The following is a 25358-nucleotide window of genomic DNA, read 5'->3' as shown; positions in this document are numbered from 1 at the left end:
GTGGAAAGGACTGTGTTTTAAATCTGATAACAAATCGTTATTATGCAACATGGTCAAAAAGTGCTCCTGCTCCACTGCCTTCCCACCACTCGTGGTCCCATAGACCTCATCACATCCCTTCCTCAGGATCCACAGGATCTACTTGGTGTCTCCTCCTAATGAAGCTGTTCCCTGCTTCTGGCTGTCTTTACCCCTTCTCCCCTGTACCTTTCCAAGCTCCCAATTATAGCTCCTCTGCACTGCAGAAGCACATCTAACACTGAGCTTTGCATGCTTCTGTGGTTAAAGCAGACAAAGAGGATTAGCCTTTATAAAGAGTTAATGCTGGGTTTTTGCATCCAAAGATCTTAGAACAGGGGAAGTATCATTAGCAGTGTCTTGTGGATGGCAAAATTGAAGCATGAGGAGATGAAATGAATTTGCTTATTGGATGATTATTCCCTTACTCCATTCGCCTCACATCTCACAGCCCACGTCCTGGGCCAAAGCCCTATTATACGACACACAGCCCAGACAGAGGCAAAGCCAAAGAAACAAGGAATCCTGTGATACTAAATCTCATTTCTTCTTTTCTTTTTCCAAGACCACTGGCATGTACAAAAGGACAAAGAAACATCCCAATCTTTGTAACACGTCTGAGTGACAGCCCTGGTGTCTGCTGTCCTTCGGGCACCCTCTGAATGTGCTGAACAATGACGCCTCCAAAATATTGACCCACCACAGTGCCTCAGCCCTGACTCGGGGGGAAAAGATGAATATGCTCTTTGATGAGTGTCACCATTGAAAATCAGGCTGTGTTATTGTCAGCTGGAACAAGAGAGCTCGTAAGAGTCACTTGGTGACGCAAGCTTTGAGTTACCAGCTCCTGGGAGCTGCCTTCTAATCACTGCTGGAGATAATGGTTTTCCTCCACTTCCCAACCAAGTCTGACCTAGTTGGTAAAGGCATCCGTAACTAATTAGTAGTAACTTAAACCAGATCTAAAGGAACTGGACGAATAATTCATGATGAATAATTTATTGGATGAATTTTGCCTCTTTTTCTGTTTGTGAATTTTCTATGCTTGCAGTGTTGATTTCTCTGGCTAATTGGTTGTTTGAAATTGTTTGCTGATGCAAATATTTCTTGGTGTGCTCTTTTCTTTGGGAGAAGTTCATTAAGAGTATCCCCAAACCAAAAGCAATTGACTAATTTTAATTGGTCACAGAGGCCACACGGCATAAATGCATTTTGTGGCATGAATATATATTTCTTCAATTCGCTGATTGAGAGTATTCCTTCAAACTGTTCTTTCCCTTCCATTCATAGGATCTTTCTGTGAACATCCCTTCTTCATAGTCAATATGCCCGTTGGCTATTCCTTCTAAAGAAACTCAGATTCCAGAAGAGGGTCCAAATGTACTCTAAATGAAAGAATCAGGAAAAGATGTTCAAGTGGAACTGGATGTGAAATAACTTATCTGTGGGTAGGAATGTTTGTATTTGTGCACCTGCATAAACACAGATATTGCTCTTTTATTCAAATTTGTTTAAAAGAAACTTGCATTTGCTTACAGTAAAGAGAAAAACAAAAGACACTCAAAATTAAAAACATTTAACTAAACTCTGCCTCTCTTCTAGGCAATGCTGTACTAGTATCCACAGTTTTGTCCCAGATAACATCAACATATGCTCCAGGACATGTACCAGCCATCACTACATCGTTTTGTGGTCCTGAAGGCTTCAGAAGGGCTGCCTTCAAGAAAAGATGAACTTATGGCTTCTTCCCCTAGCATGAAACTAGAAGCTCACATCTTGTATTGCAACATCTATAACATACAGCAAGCAGCAAAGAGGTTCAGACATGGAGGAGGGAGGGTGAAAACAAGCCACCCAACCTGATAATGAAAAGCAAGCACTTGGCCTTGGTGTGGAGCATCTCAGATAAGTAGTTTAATTGGCAAGCTCTGGCACTGGAGGGAGGGAAATCTAAGCTAAATTAAAAGATTAAAAAGATATTTTTTCATCAAGTGGCAAAATGGAAGAAGTGGACAAGTCTGCTCAGGAGAAAATGAGCAGGAAGGAACTGTGAATGTTGTGAAAATATATCCATTAGACCTGCCTTATCGAAACGTGCTTTTGCCAAGCATCCAGTCCTGCATCTCCATGGCAACATGGCCTCGTCAACAGAGAAGAAAGTGTTTTTGTCAGGATGGGCCCAAACACGTAAAAGCCATTTCGATTTGGGGGCAACACGATCTTCTTCAATCAATACTGCACACATAGTAATGACTCCTGCCACTTTTTTCATAAATCTCCACTTTCTGGTTTCATTTCCTGTGGTTTGACATCACTGTGAACTGGAACCAGGTTTAAATTTCCTACAATTTTCATCCCCCTCTGCCCTCATCTGCAACACACTGTGCCTCACGCAGCAGCTTTCTCCTTTGTAGCACACTCAATACACAGTGTACTTCCAGGTAGGATTAGCCTGGTCTGAAATGTGAAACAGGCTTTGAGAAATGCCCCAGTGCCACCATCCACAGATGTAACAGCTGAAATTCTAGTCATGAGTCTGAGATGAGGGGGCCAGGCAGGAGATGGGGAATCTTCCTCTCTATGAGTTACCTCTAATGGGATGCAAAAACAAACGCCTTCAGAATCTTGACTGTCCAAGAAATTGTGGTGTCCTTTCTAGGACATGGCTGGTAGGTCTTCTGCCCACACCCTGTGAATAAAAATTATTTTTCTTCTCAATTTTTTCCTTCATTTCAAATTTGACAAAGTTCTTCTTGACTGCCAGTTGAGAATGATGAGTTGGTCTTTGCAAATAATCAGCTCAGCAGTTCCACCGCAGAAACCACCACGTGGCCAAAGGGGTTTCTGTGTGCATGCAAGAGTCTGGCAGTGTGTGTGCTGGGGAGGGAGAGATGGAATATGTAGGAAATGTAAATGCCTATCTCTATTTTTCGTTTAAATTAGTGGGGTTTAGGCATATAATTCAACATATTGCTTTTAAAATCTCAGCAGTAGGCTGCTAAATGCTTTACTGTGGAATTTACCAAAGAAATGTAAAATATCTTTTTTCATAATAACTACAATCTAGCTAGACATAAAGCAATGCCCTTTTTGTTATTTTATATTCTATTCTACCATTTGTAGAAGGATTTTTGAATATACCTCCAATTGAGAGAACATATTTAAACCCCATTGAGAAGTGTGACTTTGTGAAAATAGAGGCAAAAACAATTCCGTGTTTGGGTTTTTTAGCCAATGCAAACAGAGGGAGGCTTTTTCTCCAGACAGGGTGCTATTACTTTTGAATGTTACATGAGGGTCAGTGAATTGGATCCTGCCTGTTCCCTGGGGGCTTTTGGGTTTTGAAGAGGGGGTACATGGTCACTGACATGTTTGATTCCCAGATGAGTTTCCCAGCCTTGTAAGCACACTCTGCATGTTAGTGTGTCAACTTTCAGTACTGTGACCAGAGCTTAGAGGAAAGGAGCGTAGGGAGGTGCGTTTAAGTTACATTAATGCCAATAAATAAATGGCTTAAGTGTAGAAAGAGGCTAAACCACACACTGTTTACAAATGGATTTGCAAACTCTCAGCTTGAGTCATCCCAGTGAGGCAGGATATTTCCCTATGAGGGGTTGTCATCACTGTATCTGTACAGAATTTGTGTCTACCACAGGCAGACCTCAAATGAACTGCACTTGCTTCATCTACCTGGCATAAGGAGCAGAAACCCCTCAGAAATGAGTGATAATACCACACTGCAGGCAATGATATACTGGGTGGGGTGAAAATAAGGATCTGTGTATTCTCTGCCTGTGTGTCTAACCATCTACTGAATTGTCTGTCTAGCCACTCATCATAGGTGCTTTGATATAGGCTGAGTGGTGGCATCCCCTGAAAGCTGCCAGAGCTGGGAGAGTGCCTGTCAGGTCGTGTACTGAGCAAGGAGACACACACAAAATGCAGACCAGAATTGCTAGTTTGGTTCCCTCATTCCTGACCGGAAATTTTCATGGTCATTTGGTAATCTGGATGACTTACTTTGTTGGTGACTGCAGGAATTGGTAAGAGACTTGATAAGGAGTCAGGCAAAGACACAGTTTTTATGTGCATCCATTGTTGGCACAGGCTCATCCTTCCCAACTACTGACAGAAGAGTCCAGAAAATAGTTCATGGACTGGAAATCATGAGCTGGTGGTACATGATGGTGATTTTCCAGGATTTTTCAAGATTGATTTTTTTTTTTAGAAGCTGAATCTCTTCCCATGGTTCTACAATGAAATTAGACTGTTGGAAATGAGTCTCAAATACCACCTGATGGTAACACTAAGAAAAAAAAGAGACCCTTTTCCTCTTGACTTCCCTTTGGGTAGGAAAGATGAGGATGGTGGCAGCCTTCAGCAAGAGAGCATTTCATTTCCCACACTTTATTTTCTGCTCTTTCTTCTTCTAGAGCAACACATTTCATGCACTTGCTATGCCTGGGGGTTGAAGAGGGACCTCCTCTTACAACAGCCAGATTAGGAGTAGCAAAATGAAGAAAAAACCCCATTTAGCTGCTTTTCCCAGTTTACTGACTTCTCTCATTCAGCCCTGCCTGTGAATTCTTCCGAAATTGCAGAGTTCAAGTGAGACCAGGAGCTGTCACTTTACGACAATTCAATTTCAGTCCATCAACTAAATAAATTTCTTAAATCCTGATTTATGCTGCATCCCCTCCCCAACTTCTTCACCTGTTCTGGGCATGTGTAGCCCTTTTTCACTGAGGATAGGCTTTTGACTATCAAATCTGAATATGTTGAATCCTGCAACTATTAATGTCATTGCAGCACAATATAGGGAGGAGGAATTAGGGTTAATGTTTGCATAAAGTTGGCTCAAGAGTAGCACATCATAGGGTTTACTTTTTTCAGGGGAAATTCAGGGCTTGAGGAGGATGCAGGAGATTGAGTTCAGTCTTTTTGGCTTTGAACTGGTCCCTGCCTGTCCCTCTCAACACAGATGGGCTTGGTGGAAAATACATCCTAAAATCACTGGAATCTGGAGGAAGTTGGTTTTTTTCCTGCCTGCAATCAAGCCCAGAGATATTAATTAGATGCTGTGCATATGCTTGGCTCATTAAGACAAAAGTTAAGGCAGCCTTTCCTCAGCAGTGAAAGCCATCCCGCTGGAATACTGATTAAAAAGAAGCAGAGTTGATAGGAGTAGATGAAAAGGAGGTGAGTCTGTGAGGTGGACCAATAAGCTGGGAATCAAGATGGCAGGCTTTATTTCTGCCACTAATTCTTTTTGCAGCCGGGTGAAAGTTTGCAAACCTGTCAGTGCCTCCATCTCCAAAATGAGAACTGCTTCAAAGATGTGGTGGTGTTTTCCTTTTTATTTTTTTTTTTCCTTTAGTGAGAACTTATTAATGTCTAAAAAGCACTTTGGGATCCCAGAATGAAAGGAGAAAAACAAGTGCAAAGTATTCTATTGTTTTAATATCTCCTCTATAGACTGGGATGGAGGCACCTTGCCACTCACTTCCTGCAGCTGCAGCCTCTTAAGCAGTTAATATATGCTGCATCTCAACATCTAGGTATGGAGACAGACCCAGACCCTCCCACCCATCATTCACTCCCCCTCTCCTTGTCCTTCCCCTCCCTTGCTCTCCGTTGCATTAATAGCAGAGATGGCATTAAAGTAACTTTATCTCTTTGGTGCACACATATACAAACTCAATGGTGGGAAGTGTTATGAAGCTTATTGCTGAGTGCGTAATGACTGCTTCTTTTTTGGATGAATGAATTCAGTGGGTGACAGGTATGTAATTCATGGCTTTGTAAAAAGCTTTGAGAGGAAGTGTATGAAATGTACTATATAAATGTCAATACACTGCACACTTTAAAGCCTGTGGGTTGAGTCATAGGGAGGGTAGATTTAGGGGGGAGATCATAAATAGCAGGAGAACAGCTGATTTCTCTGGGTAATGATGACTGAAGATCTGAGTGGTGACTGCTTAAACACACCCACTCGGTAGAGGTGCTTACACAGACCTCTTTTCCACAGTATCCAAGCACCTCACACTCTGTAATGCATTTATTCTCCAAACAGGAGAGGATATTAGCTGCATGGGGAGGATGCAAAGACATGGGGAGTTTGGGTGTCTCTGTGGGAAGGAAAGCAGGGCTGGCAAGCTCAGGCAGAGAGGGACTCCAACCCACCCTGACCCCCAGCCCCAAAGCATTACCCCTCCAGAAGTGGTTCCCATTGTGGTGCCACCTGAGCTGAGCACAAACGGGAGCATTGGTGTGATCCTGTGCCCCACAGCAAGTCCTCTGCACTCCCAGCACTGGTGGTGTCCCCCACCTCCCCTTACATAGACAGGGAGAGCCTGGTCCTCAAGGGATGGGGATGCTGGCCCTTCTGCTGCAGAGACAGTAAATATAGACTGGCCTCTCTGCAAGGGAGCTCATTTTTCCCAATCTGTAACATCTACCTCGAAAAATAAGGGCTGACAAGGCAGCATTCAGTGAACTCAAAATAATGCCTGTGGGTGCCAAGGTCTGATAAGAGGCTCATATTTTTGTGACCGTGAACTTCCTGCAGCAGCCATCTCTGCCATTAATTGTTTCCCTGTAGCATTTTTGTTATATATATGGAGTAATGCCTGAGGGAGCTGTGTAAAAGAGCTTTTGGGACTCTTGATTCTCTTGTCTGACTTGGAAAACCCCAGCCCCAGTATTTATCACCAATTAACACCTTTGCATGGCTGATACTTGTAAAGTGTTTTCTTGGCTGAACAAGCACTGTTTTGTCCAGAAATAGGATGGAGATGTATAAGAAAATTACCAGCAAAGGCAACAAGTTACCATACATCAGCAGATGATGCAAAAATATGAAGTATTTCAAAGTAGCTCACTGCTTTTCTTACCTCTCTCCCTGCAGATTACACTGCCTAATTACACTGTCACAGAGGGAGAGCACATGAGAGAGAGAGACTGCACGTCCCTTTCTTCAAACACTGTGTGAGAACAGACACTGAAAACCTCCAGTTTTACTCATTAAAGTGTGTATATCCACTCGGGTCTAATCTGGAGAGAGGATTCCTCGTCACGCTGGTTTAACTTATCTCTGCCCTTTGGTTGTATCTTTGTACAGTGCCCAGCACAGCAAGTGCCAGCACAGACTAGGATGCCTGTGGGCTCCTGCAAGGCATCCAGCTGTAGTATTAACCCTGCCCTTGGCTTCCTGTGCTGCGATCATGGTCTGCTGTAACCTGAGTGAGTGCCTGCAATTAAACCTGGAGAAATAGTGCCCTGGCTTTTATGAGCAGCTCCACAAGCAACAGAGGGGACTGATGAAAAGGATTTATTTAGTTTCTCGAGGAGCTGGGTATGTTAAATGTTGTGACTTTTTAAGGCTCACTGTAACAGAGGCCATAAACAATGTGTAGTCGTAGAAACCAACTAAACAAAAGTCTCTAAATCCCAACCATGTGAGTGAGAGCTCAGGACGGTTTCTTGGCAAGTGCATCTGTTCTTTACAGTGCAAAACGCATGGAACACAACTTGTTCTGACAAAACCTCTGCTCCTCCTGTAGACAACAGTTGCCTCAGGTACCTACTGTGTGGTACCTCCACTGCTAGAGGTGAGCATCCTGAGCCCCTGAGTGGCAGGGTTGTCTGCGAAACAGAGGACTGAGGCACAGAAACACTATAACTGACATTTATGGGAGTATTTAGACCTCTGAGTCTTGCATCAGGATGAGCTTGGGCACTGGCTTGGAAGACCAAACCAAAACAATGTATGAATTTTACTATGCCTTCAGGTTTGCTACTGCACACACCTAGAGAGGACAACGCATGGACTCACCAGTCAGTGTGAAGACATCTCAGCTCAAAGGCACCTGGCTCAATGAGAAGGACTGAGCTGTGAAGGCTGGCCAGGGCCCTGGAAGAGTCTGGGCAAGACAGACTCCATTGTATCATGATGTGGTGGCTGAGCACAGGGAGCATGTGCTGGGACAGCTGCCAGCAGTTAGGGGTTAAAGGCAGTGTGTTTGTGCCACCTCCCCACAGCCCCTACCCAGGCAGACTGCAGCAGGTATTACTGCTATCAATCTCTGTCATTAGTTCAAGTGGCAGAGGTCAGTGTGTTGAATTGAAAGTGAACCAAAAAGGAGGGAGAAAATGGTACTAAATGATGGGATTTTTTTTTTCTTTTCTTGTTTTGATGAATGACATTGCATGATCAAACTGATTCAAAAGGTAGTGATACTCTCACACCCAGAGATGTCATGCCCCTGGTCTCTGCACTTTACCCACCTCTAATAACACTGCTCACCTGCACCTTCACTTTGCCTGACACCTCCTGTGCACAGGTAAGCTAGCATTCCCTTGGGGATGACCCAGCCCTATGTTTTTTTCCCTCCCATGCTCACTTGGTGGCCCAGTGACTTATTTATTGCTTTCTCTGTCCTGCACTTAATACCAGTTATAAATTTCCTCATGGGCTTTTTTCGTACAGTCATCCTCACCTTGGGGCCTCTCAAAGATTAGATTATCTTCCTATGTTTGTGCCTGTCTGTGGCAAAGCTGCAGGAAGAGCTCCCAGCGTGGGATCCATCCAGGGAAAGGTTGAGTACCATTTTCTTCTCCCTTATTTAGAGATGCTGAGTAATGCAGGGAATCAGATTTTAAGAGGCATTGCATTTTCTGCTTTCTCTGCACTCAGCATCCTTCTTGGCTATGAATGAATATATAATTTTGGGGGTAAAAGAGTGCAATCTTGTTTCATGAATCTTTATTCTTCCCTATTCTTTATAAATCTTTACTCTGCCCTACTTTCACTTCCCTTTTCTATCTTTCTTTTTTTTTTTTGCAACGGTGCTTTCTTCCTTTTCCTCCTGTCTTCTTTCCCCCCCCCCCACTTTTTTTTGTCTTTATCTTTCTTTTCTTCTGCTGCCCTCCCAGCTTTTCATTACTGTCATCTTTTTTCCCAGCCACTGAACCCTTGATGTTGTTCTAATTGACAGACGGGGTTTAAAAGCACATTCGAAAGCGCCTGTCTTTTTAAATAGACTCCTGTCTCATCAAAAGATGTACAGCAACATTCCATTAGAGCACATCATTTGAAAATAGATTGGGCTTTTAGCAACTGCACTCATATTTTTATAGTTAGGCTGTTCTGCTGGGATCATCCCTCCCCCTTGCCAGCCCCCATCATCTCCTCTTATGTGGAGGGAAGGGGGGAAAAGATACATTAAATAGAGATTAATGAATACATTGTTTTGTTTGGGTGTTCACCTCTCTGCAGCTCTTGGGTGCTTGTTCTGCCTGTTTATTTCTCATGGCCACAGCACAGAAAGTTTTGGAATGAAAATGGAGATGCAAAATGCATACGTGTTGACATAAATAAAGACATGACTGAAGAGCAGCAAAAAAATGGCTCTTGTTGCACTGTGTTGTCTGGTATTTCATGAACAGGGATTTAGTCATGGCTTTCTCAATCCTGTTCTGCAGTAAGGCAGACCAGAAAGTGGTCACTGAGAGACGGCTCTGCCCCACAGCTGTGTCCACATGAGCTTTTAAATAAGATCTCTTGATAATAATAATATGGTAATTACCAGCTCTAGCAAGGCAGCTTCAGAAGCAGCTGAAGAGGCTGTGTTGGGACAGCAGAGTTCTGCAAAGGGGGACTGGGGTGGTGAGGAAGCTCTGAACCTGCTTTGACTTTTGTCAATTGAAAGCCAGGTTGGCCACAACTGCTGTGGCTGTTGAGCTGAGTAGGGATGAAAAGGCAAAATCCCAAACCACCAGTGAACCCATTCTTTGGGCCTTGCCATACATGTGATGCTGTTCAGTGTCCCTTTACTTGTGCAACCTCTTCAGCAGCTCTGATCTTGGACTGGGTGTGGCAGCAAGCAGGCAGAACTTTGGTGTCCTAACAAGAGAGAGTGAAATGTCTGGAGGAATCAGGAGCCAGGGAGGGTGCAGAAACCATGGGTATGTCCCGGTGGGATAGAGAACTGAGCCAAGGCTGCACTTTCCTCCCATCTTCTGGGCAGCTACAATGTGCATTTTTCCTTATTGCTTGAAGTGATGGTTCTGCTCAGTTTCAAAGAAGATGAAAACGGAAAAGGTCTTGCAAAGGTCTATTAGATTATGTAGTTCCTTCCGTTACCTCTGCAACCCCTCCAAATATTGTGTAATGATAATTATTGTGTTCCTGAAATTGCTGAAGTTTAATTACTGTCTACTTGGTAATCATATTGAGATGCACCACTGTACTTTATGAGGCCATCATTTATGAACTACAGTTACGTGCTGTTAAATGTCAGGGCTACTTCAGTCACAACCAGCACAACACAGCAATTGCTCTCGCCTGAGCCCAGGGGCCACTACTGTTTTAGGTTTGGAAGAAAACTGGCCCAGACTCTTAAAAATTGGATCCAATTTTAACTTTAAGTCTGCTAGAAGTGCTTAGACCCAGGCATGTAGTGTGGACCAAGAAACAAAGACAGGATTCCCTTTCTGGAGTGAGAGATGGCTTTCCTCCGCAGGCAGGGGCATTCAGAGAGCATGGCACCCATCTCTGCACCACGTGCAACAATTGTTTGCTCCCAAATACTCACGTCTTGAACCTCCATTATCTTAAAACCCTGCCGAGGGAAAGAGGAATGGCCAGTTCTCACTTGCGAATGAGATGGATATGCAGGGTGTTTATTTACTGTTTTTTCAGTATCCCAAGGATCTGCCCTTATACAGGCTATCCCTTCAGTCACAAACCAGTGTGTTCACAGCTCCTCAATGTTTCACCCAGATGTGTCAGTGGAAAACATCATTTACCTTAGGGGCTAAGTTCTTCTTTTCTCTTCTTCCCAAGCATAGGTAGTCAAAAGCTACTCCTGTTGAGTAGCTGGGACTTAATCATCCTCTCTCTCCACACCCCTGTCGAAGTTATTCACTCTTGCTATGCCACCATTAAGTCCAAAACAGAGGCAATAGGTAGTTTTCAGTCCCCACAAAATAGGAGCTCAATGCATCCTTTTTGCTTTCCATGTCCCTGTTTCACGTGTCGTAATGATAATCTCTGTCGCTTTGTTGGATCCTCACAATAAACGGCTTCTCAGATTGATTAAAACCTCTCCACTTGGCTCTGGCTGTGCATCGATTTTAGCTGCTGCTTGTTGCTTTGTGTACAACACATCATAGAAATCAGAGGTGGGAAAGACCTATTAGGTATCAGCTTGAATGTCGGAGTCTCCCCACCCCCATCAGTCATCCACAATCTAGCAGGAGATTATTCATTGCAAAGTATTTGTGGCAATTCTTCCCAATCCTTTCTCAAATGGCCTTTCTCTTTCCCCCACAAGACTCAGCCACACCGAACTACAGTACTAGCATTAGTAGGGAAACTGGTTCTCTGTTTCCTGGCTCATTGCTCCTCTCTGCTCGGTACAGAATGTCTCACTGGAGCCCTCTAAATAAAAATGCTTCCTTGGGGCTCTCTCCTCTCAAAGGAAGACACAAACAAGCCAGGCTGTGAAGCTAATGGGTGTTTCTGTAACTCTCAAGCAGGATACCTACATTCACATAAAGAGTATCCCCCCCCCCGCCCTTTTCGAGAATCAGTTTTCCTGCAGAGGTGAATAAGTGGGTTGAGAGGATTTATCCTTGTTGAAGATGGGACCGTTGTCACCAGTTCACCCTCCAAGTTTTGATTTCTCCAGAGCAATTCCTCTCTGATTGCAGGTATTTCCAGTATCTGAATACTTGGTCAAAGGTTGGACTCGATGATCCTGGAAGTCTTTTCCAAACTCAATAGTTCTGTATGTGGGAGCTTGAACCCTTTTAAACCACTGGCTTAAAGGTTGTTTCATTTTCTGCCTTCCAACCTGACCCTTGGCTACTTCAACAGGATGGACCTCTCAGAGGAGCCGTGGGGACTCTTAAGAGGGAAGCAGGATGGTCTGTGCCCTGTGATAACCATATCTTATCACACACACAGATCAGAGACCTCCCTGCAGCCTATCGATTTATGGGGGGATATTTTCAAGCGTAATGCGATAGAAGCAACCCTACAGAAGAAGTAAATATCTCTCTGCTTGTTTAGTTCCCCAAGGCAGCTCACAGGAGGGTGAGTGTTGTGCAGAGGCAAGGACTGCAGTGCATGGCTGGGAGCAGGAGGTGCAGGTGAGGCATCCAGCTGTTGGTTGCACAATAAAACCCAATCTGTGACTAACAGGCAGGAAGAAGGGATAAGGCAGCTGGCAGACAACTTTTACATCTCCTTATTCCCAAAAGTGTTGAGCAGCTCTTGGCTTGGCCCGGAATATTTTCCATTTCTATTGCCAGTAGCGTGCAGAACAATGGAGAATCATCCCTTGTTTTCTGCATTTCTTTTGAAAAAATAAAGAGTTTCTGTGGACACATTAAATGGGCTGGATTCATCCAGCACATAATCCATCCTTGCTCCCACTATCTCATGTTTCCCACTCTCTGGCTCTAATCCTGCAGAGGCATCCAACCAAGAGAAAATAGACACTGCCTGTGTCCACATCAGGAGGGACAGGTGTCTCTTGCAGTGAGACCTACAAGGCTGACTGTCCATCCTGGAGACCTCCCAGAAGAAACTGTGGCTCCTATACAACCTATGACCCATGTTTCCTTCCGAAGAACAGTGTGGTGCAGGGATGAGAGGATGGGATGTGGCTAGGGATACGAATTCAGGGGGTGTCTGGGGTCTGCCCTGGAGATCAGGCTCATGGAGAGCACTGCAGAGCCACAGAAACTGAGATGGATGTGGGACAGAGAGGGAAAAGAAATTCAGTGATGTAACCCACCTGTAAGAGGAGCACTAATTCCCTAGAGAGGCAAGGGGCTGTGGCTGGAGAGATAGCAGGCAAGAATTCTCACGAGATTATTTATTCACCTTATTTCCAGACTAATATCCAGACCTTCATGCTTGCTGTGATTGCTGCTTTTCTGAAGTCAGCTCTATTAACATTGGTGCTTGTGCATATTGGAATAGAAAAGAGGGAGAGCAGGTGGAGGAGAACAGTCAATTTTTTTTGTGGACGTGCTGTGTTTCACCATCACCCACTGTCTTCCTGTTGCAACCCTTCCATCTCAAAACCTGCCACATTAAGCTGCTCAAAGCCCTAAGAACCATCACCAATTCCTTCACATGAAAGCCATACTGGCTCCCACAAGGGTGGGAGACCTGAACAAATGGGTGAATGAATGGGCACCATTCCTCACTTTTCCAGGGACAACAGCCAAACCTGCTCCAGCCCCTTTAAAAGCTTCTTTGCAGACTCTGAGAAAGGAGTTTTCAGAGCATTGGAGGAGGGGCTAGTACTGCTCCCTTCCTTTATTTCCCCTGTGCTGGTGAGTTACACATGAAAGCAACGTGAACCCAGGAAAAGTGTGGGTTCAGCATAGACTTCAGCAGAATTCCTGACCATTTTTTCTGCTGTGCCAACATGAGAGCAAAACTTTTCTTTTATCTCACTGTGCATGGCTTTACATGTGTGCTGTAAAACCACTGTTGTCGCTTAAAAAGTTTGAGGAAGCTTGGTAAAATTTCCTCAAGCCTTTCTTTAAGGCCATGTCAACATGTCTTAGCTAGAAATTAGGCTGTTGGCTAGTAACTTGTTTACTGATGATAGTCTCCACAAATAACTACATATTTCACAAGTTTTCTTATCGTTTCGGAAACACCCACCCAGTTCCCCCAAAAATATTTCCACCTCTGGCTACAGAAAGGGTTGATATGATCCTCAGCACAATCTAGGGCAGTGAAATCACTGGTGAGGAGAGAGGGTTGAGCAAAGCAGGGTATGCAAGGTGGAAATGCAAGAGACTTTGGGGAAGAGCAGACATTGACAAAATTGGGTGGACATTTCTGGTAGGTGGTGGGAGCTGGGAATCATTTTTGTTCACTGTTCTTTCTTCTTATTAGCAACAGTCTACACCCACATGAGGAAAATCAATAAATTAGACTGCTTCTGGGAGGTAGCAGGCTTGGTATCTCTGCCAGTCACTGTCTGACTGTGTGACCCGAGGCAGTCAGCCATAGCAAATTTCTCTTCTGCTTTCCTGTAGGAAAAGAGGCAGAGGGAGGCTATAAAGCATGTTGGGAACTGCAGATGAAAAACACTAGCAGATCAGAGCTGGACTCAGTCTCTCTGATAATTCATCAAGAATGATTATAGTTACTTAAACCTGTTCTGCTGGTTCACAGACAATCTTAATTTTTGTTTGCCTCTCTTTTCAGCATTTTTCCAAAATTACTTTCTTTTAGATAGTGACGTTTTCAAGTAATCTGCTAGCTTTGCATGGTGTTTTCCTAAGTAGCTTTATAAAAAACATAAAAAACAAACAAAAAAAAACCCCCAAACCAGCCAACCAAACAAAAAAGGCGCGTTGATACCTACCTGGCCAATTGGGAGAGTTGTAAATTTTAGATTCCCTGCACAGGTTCCCTATCCTAAAGATATCCTAGTTATTGACAGCAGAAGGGTTATCATCTTTATTGGAAGCCTCTGCTGTTATTGTTCTCCTATATCAAGGTTTCCTTGGATAGCTTTAGGCTCCTCTTCTGCCACCCAGCTCCTCAAGGGCTCTGCTTTCTTTTTTCCCCATCCTTGTCCTCTCTTTAACAGTCTAAGGGCCAAGGCACTAAACCATGCTTAACCCCAAATTTCAGCTACTTTAGCAGCTGAACTACAAGATATTCCCACTAAAGGTTTGCACACTGAGACTTCTCTGAGATTTTTCTGATGGCATATGAATTTGCATCCGACCATACCCTTCCAAGAACCCCCTGTCAAAATTTGAGGTCTACCCTCCAAAATGGTGGGGGGATGAGAGCCTGGGTTTGAGATTGCAGCAAAATCCACACAGAGGCCCCAGTTTTCTCTATGTCAGTGATAGTTATCATCCTCTGGTGGACAACACACAAACACAGTGAGGTCCCTTCCTAGGACTGAAGACCATTAATAAACTTTTTTGTTTGTGAGATCTTCAGGTGGGCCACAATATATATGAAATGAGAAGCCTTGTTCCAACAGAATTTACAGACACTTCCTCTAGGAGAAAATGAAGGTCTGTGTTTGATCTTCAGTAATAAGTACAGAAAAGGACTTTGCTCCTTGCTGGACCTCGTGCTATTTTAATGAAATTCAGTTCATTACAGTTTAAATATGAAGACTTATTGGAAGATCAAATTTTGCATATAATGCCCTAGTCTGACAGTAATGTGTTTGCCATATAGTTAAACAAAAAGGTTAGGGAAAAGCTCCAATTTCTAGGTAACTATACAAGCATAAAAATAATAATTTAGTGGGTTTGGACAGGGTATTTTTTACTTTTCTTTCACTTGACTCTAAAGCAGCCTCAGCTTACGAAATTAAATTTGACAGGCGATTAGTCCATAATGTAGTGCAATCACTTCTGGTATTTGAAGGCAAAATTGAAAACAGGCTAGATGCTTAACTTCAAAATGTCTGTCTCAGATGTGATGGGTAAGAACTTCGGTTTTTTGGCATCAAGAGCAGAACAGGCTGGTCTCATACCAACAGGCAAGATAGGCTAGGTTAGGCTAGCTGTGCATATACAGTGGTAACCAGCATGGGTTTGCTTTTACCTCCTAGGAAGTTTATTGCTACTTCTCTGTTTGGTAAGTGAACTCACATTCTTCAGAACAGATGATAAAGTCCAAATCTCAAGCTTTTATTATTCTGCAGTAAGTTGTTTTCTGCCCCAAATGCTCCTTTTACAGTAACAAAGTCTGAAATGGGCACTTGGGGAACTAGATCCTGAATTGCGACTTATATAGGTGTTCCCAAACTGCTCCATTACCAGTCTGAACTTTGCATCTGCACTCCTGTGCCTAAGAACTAAAAAGGCAAGTGATGGAGGTAGCTACAAAATTATTTCAGATTCACATTCCAGGCAGGTATCCTGCTGCTTTGGAGTATTGCTCCACTGGCTGTGAAATGCCCTCACTGCAATGCAGAATTGTCACCACAGGCTGCAGAGAGCCATCCCCAGCACAGACCAGTCTCTCTTTTCCTCTGTATCTTTCCCTCGTGGGCAAATGACTTATGCACTCTGTTTTGTGATGACTGTAATTCACAGAGAAATTCCTGGGCACCACATGTGTCCGTGAACAGGGAAATGTGGTGTGCTGCATGTGATGAGGAGGACAGGGTGATGAAGAAGACAGGATGTTCTCTGGCACAAGGACTGAATAAGGTGCAGTGAAATGTTCACCCACAGTAAGGACTGTTCACAGGGTAGGGGGCGGACAAAGAGACCCCAGAGCACCCAGCTCTCCTGCTACACTCCTGAGCTATTTTGAAGGGCCTCAGCTGTGAATACTGGCCCTTGGACTAGGAATTCATGGTTCAGATGTCAGATGAATCTTTCCTACCAAATCAGACAAAAGTATAGTCATGATTAGGGCCCAGTTGGCTTCATGAAGCGTCAGTTGGCCTGTTGGGAAGAGCAGCCAGTGCTTTCCCCTGCAAAGGTTCCCATGAAGCAATATGAAGCTGCTTTTGATGTAAAGCCACCCCTCAGCAGCACCTTCAGGACAGTTTGGGATAGGGAAGCAGTAAACGTCATCCAGCACATGTGATACCTTTCATCACGCAGATGAAATCCAGGAACTTGGAGAGAGCTCAAAAGTAACAACTCCCCTTATCTTTTAAATGAGTAGAGCTCTTCTCTCTTTGGATTTTCAGGCCACACAGAAGCCCAGAGTTTTCTGAGTTTCTTCTCTTTTGGCAGGAAAACACCCAGGAAAGGAGACTTTTCATGGTACTCTGACCAAATCCAGCTACCAGTAAGAGGGACTATTTTATTGCTTTCAGTCAAAAAACTTCCCTCCTTGCTCTGCTGTCCATGCAACAGGCTAAAAGCAGCCTGCAGCTCCCAGTGCCCTCCTGGAGCGACTGCATGTCTGTGCATGGAAATATTCTCCACCTAGAGCATGAATTCCTCACTGCATAGGAAAGTATTTAATGTCTGATATAAATATAAATTGTTAACTTAGTGACTATCTGGATGCAGTTAACAGCATAGGATAATTAAGGGATTTTTTTTCTCCCATGCCAGCTTTACCTAGTAAACACTCATAACGCTAAGGGCCTTTTTTATCATTCATATTTTGACATAATCATTTTGTGTGCTCCTCAAATGCCACTGCTGAGCTGTTAACTCATCTCAGGCAGTTGATGCAACAACAGTAGAGAAAGATAAATATACTGCTACTCACTGCAGAGGTAAATCCCTTCTGTCCCCTCATGTCCAGTCCTCACTCAGCCACCAGCTCTTACCTCCAGTGAATTTTTCAGCTGAAATTTGCAGAAGAAACCCAACTGCAGAGTATACAAGGACACATGCAAGATGCAAACTTAGAGTTGCTCTTCTGATGACCAGCTCCAAGAGGGATTAAATCTCTGCCCTCAGCAGTCCTAGGGGGATGAGAGTCAAAGCCTTATTCCTGCTTTTCTTGGTCATGGTTACAAAGGCCATCTCGAAATTTTCCATGTACCTCACCTGTGAGGGATGAGGCTTCAGGCAGAGTCAGGAGCAGATACAATTCACCTGTAGACCCCAAGGTACTCACCCAACACCTGAGTCCCAACCACCTCAATCAAAAAGCAAAAATTAACCTCATTTTCCAGCTGGACCTATCCTAAGGTGCCTTGCAGGGGCCACTCCACCTTGAGCAGATTGATGCTCCTATGAGACAGATTGGAAGTGAGAGGACAGCCTGATGAACTCTTCATCTTTTACTGACTTCCCTATGCCAATCTCTTAGCTATTTTAATTCCCCTTTAAACACAATAAAGGGAGGGCTTTTAGCTCAGCAGGCTCATCTGAAATCCCAGTGAAGTGACTGAAACTCTATCTTAATATTCTCTGTGACTGCTGGTTCTGCTGGCTAGCTTCTGACTTTCATGGCTCTTGGGTTTCTTTCTTTTTAGTAAATGCATGTGCTTGTTTCTCCTCCAGAACAACAGACAGACAGATGGCTGTGATGATTTCGTTAGGCCAAAGCATTCTTGGCTGCATTCCCCAAATGAGTGATGTGGTGATAACTTAGTGGTGTTTCCTCACTACTCCAATGCTAAGCAGGGAGGGAAAATGAGAGGGATTTATGAAGGGGTAGAGGAAGGGGAAAGTCAGATAATAACAAGACTGGGGAAATATTAACAGCAAGGAAGACTTTTGACAGAGTTTTTCCTTCAGTAACCTCAGCTGAGCTCATCCTAGCTTCTGGAAAATTTTAAAACAATAGGTTGTGTGTGTGTATGTGTGTGTAAACAACAGCTTGGTTGATAAACATGTCCAGATTTTTTCTTTCTTTTTACAAATGCCATTAAAATTGGGAGTGAAAAAGGAGCTTAGAGATGACATTTCAAAGGGGGCTGGGGGTGGAAAGAAATTGCAAGGTAAACAGGACATTTTCTATCTTCCCCCTACCTCCAGCCTGTGTGCAAGGAAAGATAACAGCAGCAGGAGAAAGAAAAGTCTGCCATGGAATTTAGCTCTTCTTTTTTCTCTTGTAACAGGGAGAGAGGGAGAGACCACATGTGCTTCTGAGGCATCTCTGTCTGCTTTGAACCTTATCAACAGGGACTGTGCAATGCAGTTTCTCTTTCTCCCTCTCTTCTAACTTTTGAAGCAAAACACTTACGTGCAAGGAATGTCAGAGCAACTGACAGCCAGGAAGATAGAGGAGAAAGCCAAGGAGTAGGGAGGAGGGGGCTATTGGTTCCCCTCCTCCTCCTCTCTTTTTTTTTTCTTTTTATTTTCTTTCCCTGTTTTCTTTCTTTGATTAAAGAAAGAAGGAAAGAAGAGAACAGTGCAGAGATGTCTTTCCCACCCGTCCCTTAACAAGTCTCAAGAGCATGGTCTGTGTTGAGTCAAGCAGATTGTTAAGGGAGAATGGCTGTCAATGGGATCTCAAAGATGCAATTCCTTTTTTAGGAATAAAGGAAAGAGAAAAGGTCTCTTGTCATGGCTGCTTGCTGTTTGTGAAATGTTTTGCCTCTGTGAGACCTACAGGGAATCTGGGAGTGTGTTGAATCCGTTGATCTCCCACATTTGGTTTGGAAGGGATCCCTTGCCACATACCTTTGCAAGTAGAGACAGTCCATACATGAATCACTACTCCCTGTTTTTCACATTTATATATTCTATTAATAGGCATTCAGAGAGATATCTTAATGTGGCAGATAGCTGTGAAATAGGAAAGGAGAGGCTGCTGCTTGCCAGGGAGCCATAGGATGGTGGGCATACCTGAAAGGCAGGCCAGAATTAGGAGTTTGGAGTAGGAGCTGAGCTCTGCTTGGATCCAAGAAAGGGTTCTTGGTATCTCACACTAAGCTTTCATTCTGCCCTGGCAGAGTTTGAATGAGTTAGGCAGCGGTTCAAGTCAAAATCCCAAACCTGGGCTTGGAGGAAGCTTGGAGCCAGATCTGAGCTGTTGCAGATGGTCCCTCTATATATAATGAGGTCAATCGAAACATCTGATCTCAATACCCTTGAACTTCTGAAGCAGGGCATGAATTTGAGCCCAGGAATATGGGATCATCTGGACTGTGCAGTGGTGTCTGCCAATTGCTTTTCTTTCCTGGCAGGCTTGATGGGTCCTAGCCATACTGTTGAGTTTCCCTTAGATGCTTCAGGTATAAACCTAAAGAAAAGGAGCTTTTCTGGACAGCCTTTTCCCCCAGGCACTTTGTAATTCATGCCTCTTTTCAGGAGAGGAACAAAAGATGAAAGGAGTGGATGACTTGTTAATCATCTCTTATTTTAATGACAAAGAAGGGGTTAGAAGCATTGAAAGGATTGTCCTTTCTTGAAGCCCAGTTTCCACGAGTGTGAAACTGGGCAATGGAAAGTGCATTTCTTCTGAGTTCAGTCAGGGTCAGGGTTACCAAAAATGCCAAACACCCGGTTTTATTCCCCTTTTAACATGACACCTTACTCTGCTTAGGAATTGCTACACAGTAATGACGAGGAGGGTGTAAAAACTCTCAAGGTTAAATGATGACTGTGGCTGTGAGGCCAGGGTGAAATCTCTGGCATTAGTGGTCCTACAGGTCAGCTGTTGCATGATGGGACTGAACATCCAATCTAATTTATCAGCTACCTCCTGAAAAATGACAAAATCTACTACTGGGCTTTCACTACTGTTATTAGAGAGCAGCATGTGTGTAGAATAGATAAACCGAGGTAGGAGCAGTTTGGAAGATGAGAGTATTACTTCCACTAAAACAGAGCAACCCTGGAAGACTACAGCCCCCTCCAGTGACACAGCAGAGAAAGGAAGTGAATGCACATCCAAGATACTGAGAGAGATGCTGTCCATCACCAGGTTAGCAGAGAAAATATGGATGTGGCACGTGCCTCAAGGGTTTGAAGGTGGGTAGAGGGGAAGCTTTGGAGCAAGGGAATGGGGAAGCTGTTGCAGAGAACCCTATCAGGCAGTGCTTGCTGCAGGCATGCAAGAACAGGTGGCTTCTTTCATTCCGCAGGAAGAAGTGAGAAAAGTGCTTTTGATCCTTCAGGGGGTACTAGGCTCCTGTTGGGTCATTTGAAGTCTATTTATGGTATTGCTTATACTGCATCACAGCTTTCAGTCAATCTGTGTCCCCAAATGCTGTTCACAGAAAAAAAAAGGAATTCAAGAGCGGGAGGTGTTTGGAATGATGGAGAGGGAGGGCATGGACTGCATGCTATGTTCAGCTGTGAGACATCTAGAAATGGAGGGAGGTGGAAACTGGGGTGGGGAAGGACCCAGTCAAATGAAGGTGGGTGGGGAGACCAGCTGTTAGAGGTAGATGCAGGGGGACAACACCAGCCCAAGTGCCATCCAGAAGTTCATCTCAGGCCAGGTTTCAAGAGGACCCCATTTCTCCTTTCTGCTTTTTCACCAGGCTCTGCTGCCCTGCACAGGTCTGCGATTGCTTCTGTTTCCTTCAGCTGTTTGGACACATGCATCTGGACTTGGCCTTTGCTGACAATGATTTGCAGTAGCACAGATGGCTCCTGCTCAAACTGGTACTAATTGAGCCGGTGCCTCACTCAGCTGCTGTCCCAGCACTCCCCACGCTCTGTGCACTGCCTTGAGGCGCACAACTTTTCCCTGCATCTAAAATGTCCTCCTCAGGGCAGCAGCCATCAGACAGCCATGGTGATCTGATGTCCCTGCTTGCTCACAAAGGCTCTCTCCTCCAGCCAGCAGAAATGCTTATCTCCTGGGGAGCAGGGCAGCCCACGGTCCTGGAATGTGTAGGTGGCAGAGGAACAAAGGAATCTGATGCAGACTCTCCATGCTCATTACCAGCCTCAACCCTGGCTCTTCAGGGCCTTTCTCTCTCTGGCTGTGAAAGAAAGAAAGATAAAATCTCTCCCCATTAGTCCCAGACTTCTCATTTCACTCTGTTTACTGGGCTGCACTGTTCTTTCAGGAGGAGTCTAGCAAAATTTAAAAAAAGAGGTCTGAGAGATGGAGGTCAGAATAGGGGATCAACAGGCTTGAGTTAAGGAAAATACAGGTGCTAAAAATGACTTTCAAATAGGAAAAAGGGTATCAAGTAGCCTACAGATACATTTAGGATGGCAATTAGGATGTTCTCATCATTAGATCCTCAATGTTGTGGTATAACACCTTTCAGGAGATACAGCCGTGCTGAATGCCCTGATGCTTGTGGTAACAGGGGTCTGGGGCTCGATAGTTCAGGAAGCCCCTTCCAATTAAAACCCTCTGACAATTAACAGTGTGCTAGAATGGTCCGAGGAACTCTTAGTGGGAATACCTTTAGATCACGTGAATTCCAGATGGGATTGGGATGCAACCCACCTTACCGGGCTTTCCACAGGGAGCCTCCACAGAAGCAGCAGCTGGGTAAATGCTGCAATTTAGCACCATGTTGCTTGGAAGTCTGGCTGTGAGCCAAGCTGGCTTTTACCTGGACACAGGTTGGGTGCAATCCACACCGTGTCCATTAAGGTACACTTGCTACGTTTGCTAGCACAACAGCTGTGTCCTGCAGTCAGTGAACCTAAAATAGAAGACTTTTAAAATGAGACATACTGTGTATTGTAAATTCAGCAGCACTCCAGGTGCGTCGAGGCAGGGTGCATCTGCTAAGCCTGGTGCAGTGATTTTAGAGGATCGCTAGATTTTGCTTGTGCTAAAACTTGTGCTCTTTTGCATTTTTTTTTCCCTGTAAGCCAAGTGTAAACAGAAATAATACTTGGGATCTTCTAATTGTTCTAATACACAACCTGTGTGCAGAAGTACCATTTGTGACAGGTTTTCTCAGGAAGTGAAAGGTAAAGTACAAAGTCATCCCTGAAATGAGTTGATTCTGGGTGAGAAATTGAAACACTAAATTAACATGACATCAGGCACTTCAGAATGGCTGTGGATCTAGTAGAGAAAATAAATACGGGTAAAATTCCTGTAGGACCAACAGAGACCAAACATACCAGATCCAGTGTTATCCAGGACTGTGCGTAACCTAGCTAATATTTACTTAGCTAGCAGCCATGTGTGAAATCAGATATTTTCACAAGTATTTCAGAATTTGATCCCAGCTGATACCTTGACATTTGCGGCAAAAATCGTTGTTTACTAAGAAAAATGTCCCCAGGACTGCAACAGGGATACAAGTTTTCCGTCTGCAGGAAAGTGTTGAAACAAGATACAGAAGCAAACACCAGGAACACTATTCACTACAGAAACAAGCTCCCCTTCCAACACCTTTGAAAGACGTGGGAGAAGTAACGCATGGAGACATGACTCATAATAATACTGCTTACTATGGTGCTTTTCACTGGGAAAATAAAATGAACTTGTTATACGGTTATTTTGCTCTTTATATCAAATTACCTGTTGCTACCTGACTGTTCTGAGCTGCACCAAAGACAAAAGACTTCTTTATACAGTGCAAACAGTGAAATATCTGCCATAATCCAATGTTTTCTTACCTGCCCATGAACTTTGGGGTTAGAGTCAGGTGAGGGAACAAGAAGGGGCTGCCAGAGGAGGGGACCGGGGCACAGTTACAGTGACAGAGACATGGGAAGGCTCTAGAGGTTTAGCTGCGAGTGATGCTATGAACTACCCTGCCTCTTTGTGCTTCTCTGCTCCCTCCAAAATTGATAACCAGAAGTAGAGCAGTCCTATTGAATGGGTCAAATAAGCTCTTGAATTCTCCCTTTCTCTTGAATGGAGAATCTGCCATGTGGGTAATTAGTCTGCCAGTCTCATCCTGGTAGCGCTGCCTTTGTAGTGTGACATATTCAAAGAGGTCAAGAGCTCATTGTTTCCCCCCCCCCCTTTTACTCTTTTCTTGTGTCCCTAGTCTTCTGGTTTTTTAATGATGTCCTCCTCTGGTACAAATTGACTTGGGCAGTAATTTGTCATGTCACCTTCAGTAAAATTTTGAACAAAATTGCAGAAGATTCATGGAGGAGCAAAAGCGCTACATCTTTTATGCATTTCAGATGGTAAGGTATAAATCAAAAAGCCCAGTGATCTATTTGCAGGGAGACAACAAGAAAAAAAGTGCAAACCACAGTGAGAAAAGTTAGACTGTGTCTGTGTCTGATCCTGCACTAACCAGTCTGGGATTTAATTTTTACTTGTTCAGGGACATATTGTCTTTATGGCAGGGTGGAAGCAAGTGGATAAAACAGATCTGAGAGAGATCCAGTGCAAATGCTCCTCCCATCAACTCCTCTTCCCTGCTTATAAGTCAGGATGAAAGTTAAACTCTAAGGGACATATGTAAAAGGCTTCATGTTGAGGCAGAGGGTCTCAGTGTTGGGACCTGATAACTGCTTAAAGGGGTTGGTCATTCTCAACTTTGGAGAAAATGACCTCTGATTTTGGCCTTGTGGTTAAGGATCTGGAGTGAATTTGGGTAAATCCAGCTTCAAGTCTCAGCTCTTCTGCACGTCTCTTTAGTGGGAATCATTCCCCTGCTCTGCCTTGAAGATCTGAAACTATTTTAAAATTGAGCTGTGAAATCCCATTCAGAAATGAATGGGAACTGGCTGAGCAGTTTCTCATAACCCACCTTTCCAGTCTGAGGGTGAAGCCTCTCCCTCCAAGCTGGGGCTGATAGTCACCTTCCCACAATCATTTGTCCTGTGGCAAAAGCTTTAGGAAGGGGATTGCCTCATCCCTCATTCCTGAGCAGCCTCCAGTCCCTGTGGCCCCAATGTATGGTTACAGTAAGCACAAAATTAATAGGATGTGAAGAGATGGGGAGGGCTGGCTGCATGCAGCTGGTGAGATGTTCAGCAGGTGGATCTGCATGTACTGCCTGCCTAGATATCCATACCTGCACTGCATCCATTGTCTGTACCACACAGCTCAAGGAACTGATAGGCCTGCTGAGTCTGCCTCTGATCAGTCCTCTCCTCCACTCCAGCTGACTTGATGTTACAGGCACAAACCATAATATCCTCCCCACCCCCCCTTTTTTTTAATGCATGATCGATCTATTTTAAAAGTACACACAGCTATATGATAGGAGAGATTAAACAGCAGCATAGAAAAACATCTCCTGTGGGGAAATCTGATTATACACTTTTAGGGGGGTTTTCTTGTTAAGAGTCAGCCTGCATACTTCCACACTGTACTTGAAGGTCACTCATTGTCTTATGCTGCCTCCTACAACAAAACTGAGAGGAGTATGATGAGATCTTATAGTCACCAGAGAGCTCATTTGTTCAGCAAATCCAGCCGTGACCCTTTCTAATATTTTCTTCCCTTCTTTCCCTCGCTTCTGCTGGCTTCTTTTTAGCTGAATGCTTCCACTAAAACCTCCCTACCAATATTCAGGGATGATTTCTGAAGTTTGGATAAAGTCTATCAAATCCAGCAGAGACCAAAGTGCCAGACATATTGGTAGAGTCTAAACATCCATCAGAAACTATGGGATCAAAGACTTTGGGTCGCTTCTACTTCTTCTTTGGTGGGAGAGGTGCCATTGTGAATTCTTTATTTTACCAAGTAGATTTGAATGTGATAGTTACTCATGTGTGAAGCTCAGACCTGGGTCGAGCTCTGCAAATGCTGGCACTGCAATTTGTTTCTAGGAGTTGGGAGGAGTCCACAGTGAAAATCAGTGTGCTATGCTGTTGCCAGGATTTGGTCTCGGTGTTCATTGAGATGCTCATGGAGAACAGACCCTGCAGCCAATTAAAAGTGGTCTGGTTGCATGTTTTCTTATGAGTCTCTTCCTCATGTGAAAGGCAGAGTTAAAGCTTTTCAATGAAATGTATGGACATGGAATCTGTCTGGGTATGCACAGCCTGTGAACACTGAAAAGTTG

Source organism: Chiroxiphia lanceolata, chromosome 11 (genome assembly GCF_009829145.1).
Source record: "Chiroxiphia lanceolata isolate bChiLan1 chromosome 11, bChiLan1.pri, whole genome shotgun sequence".
Classification (NCBI taxonomy): domain Eukaryota; kingdom Metazoa; phylum Chordata; class Aves; order Passeriformes; family Pipridae; genus Chiroxiphia; species Chiroxiphia lanceolata.
This window is presented reverse-complemented; position numbering follows the sequence as displayed.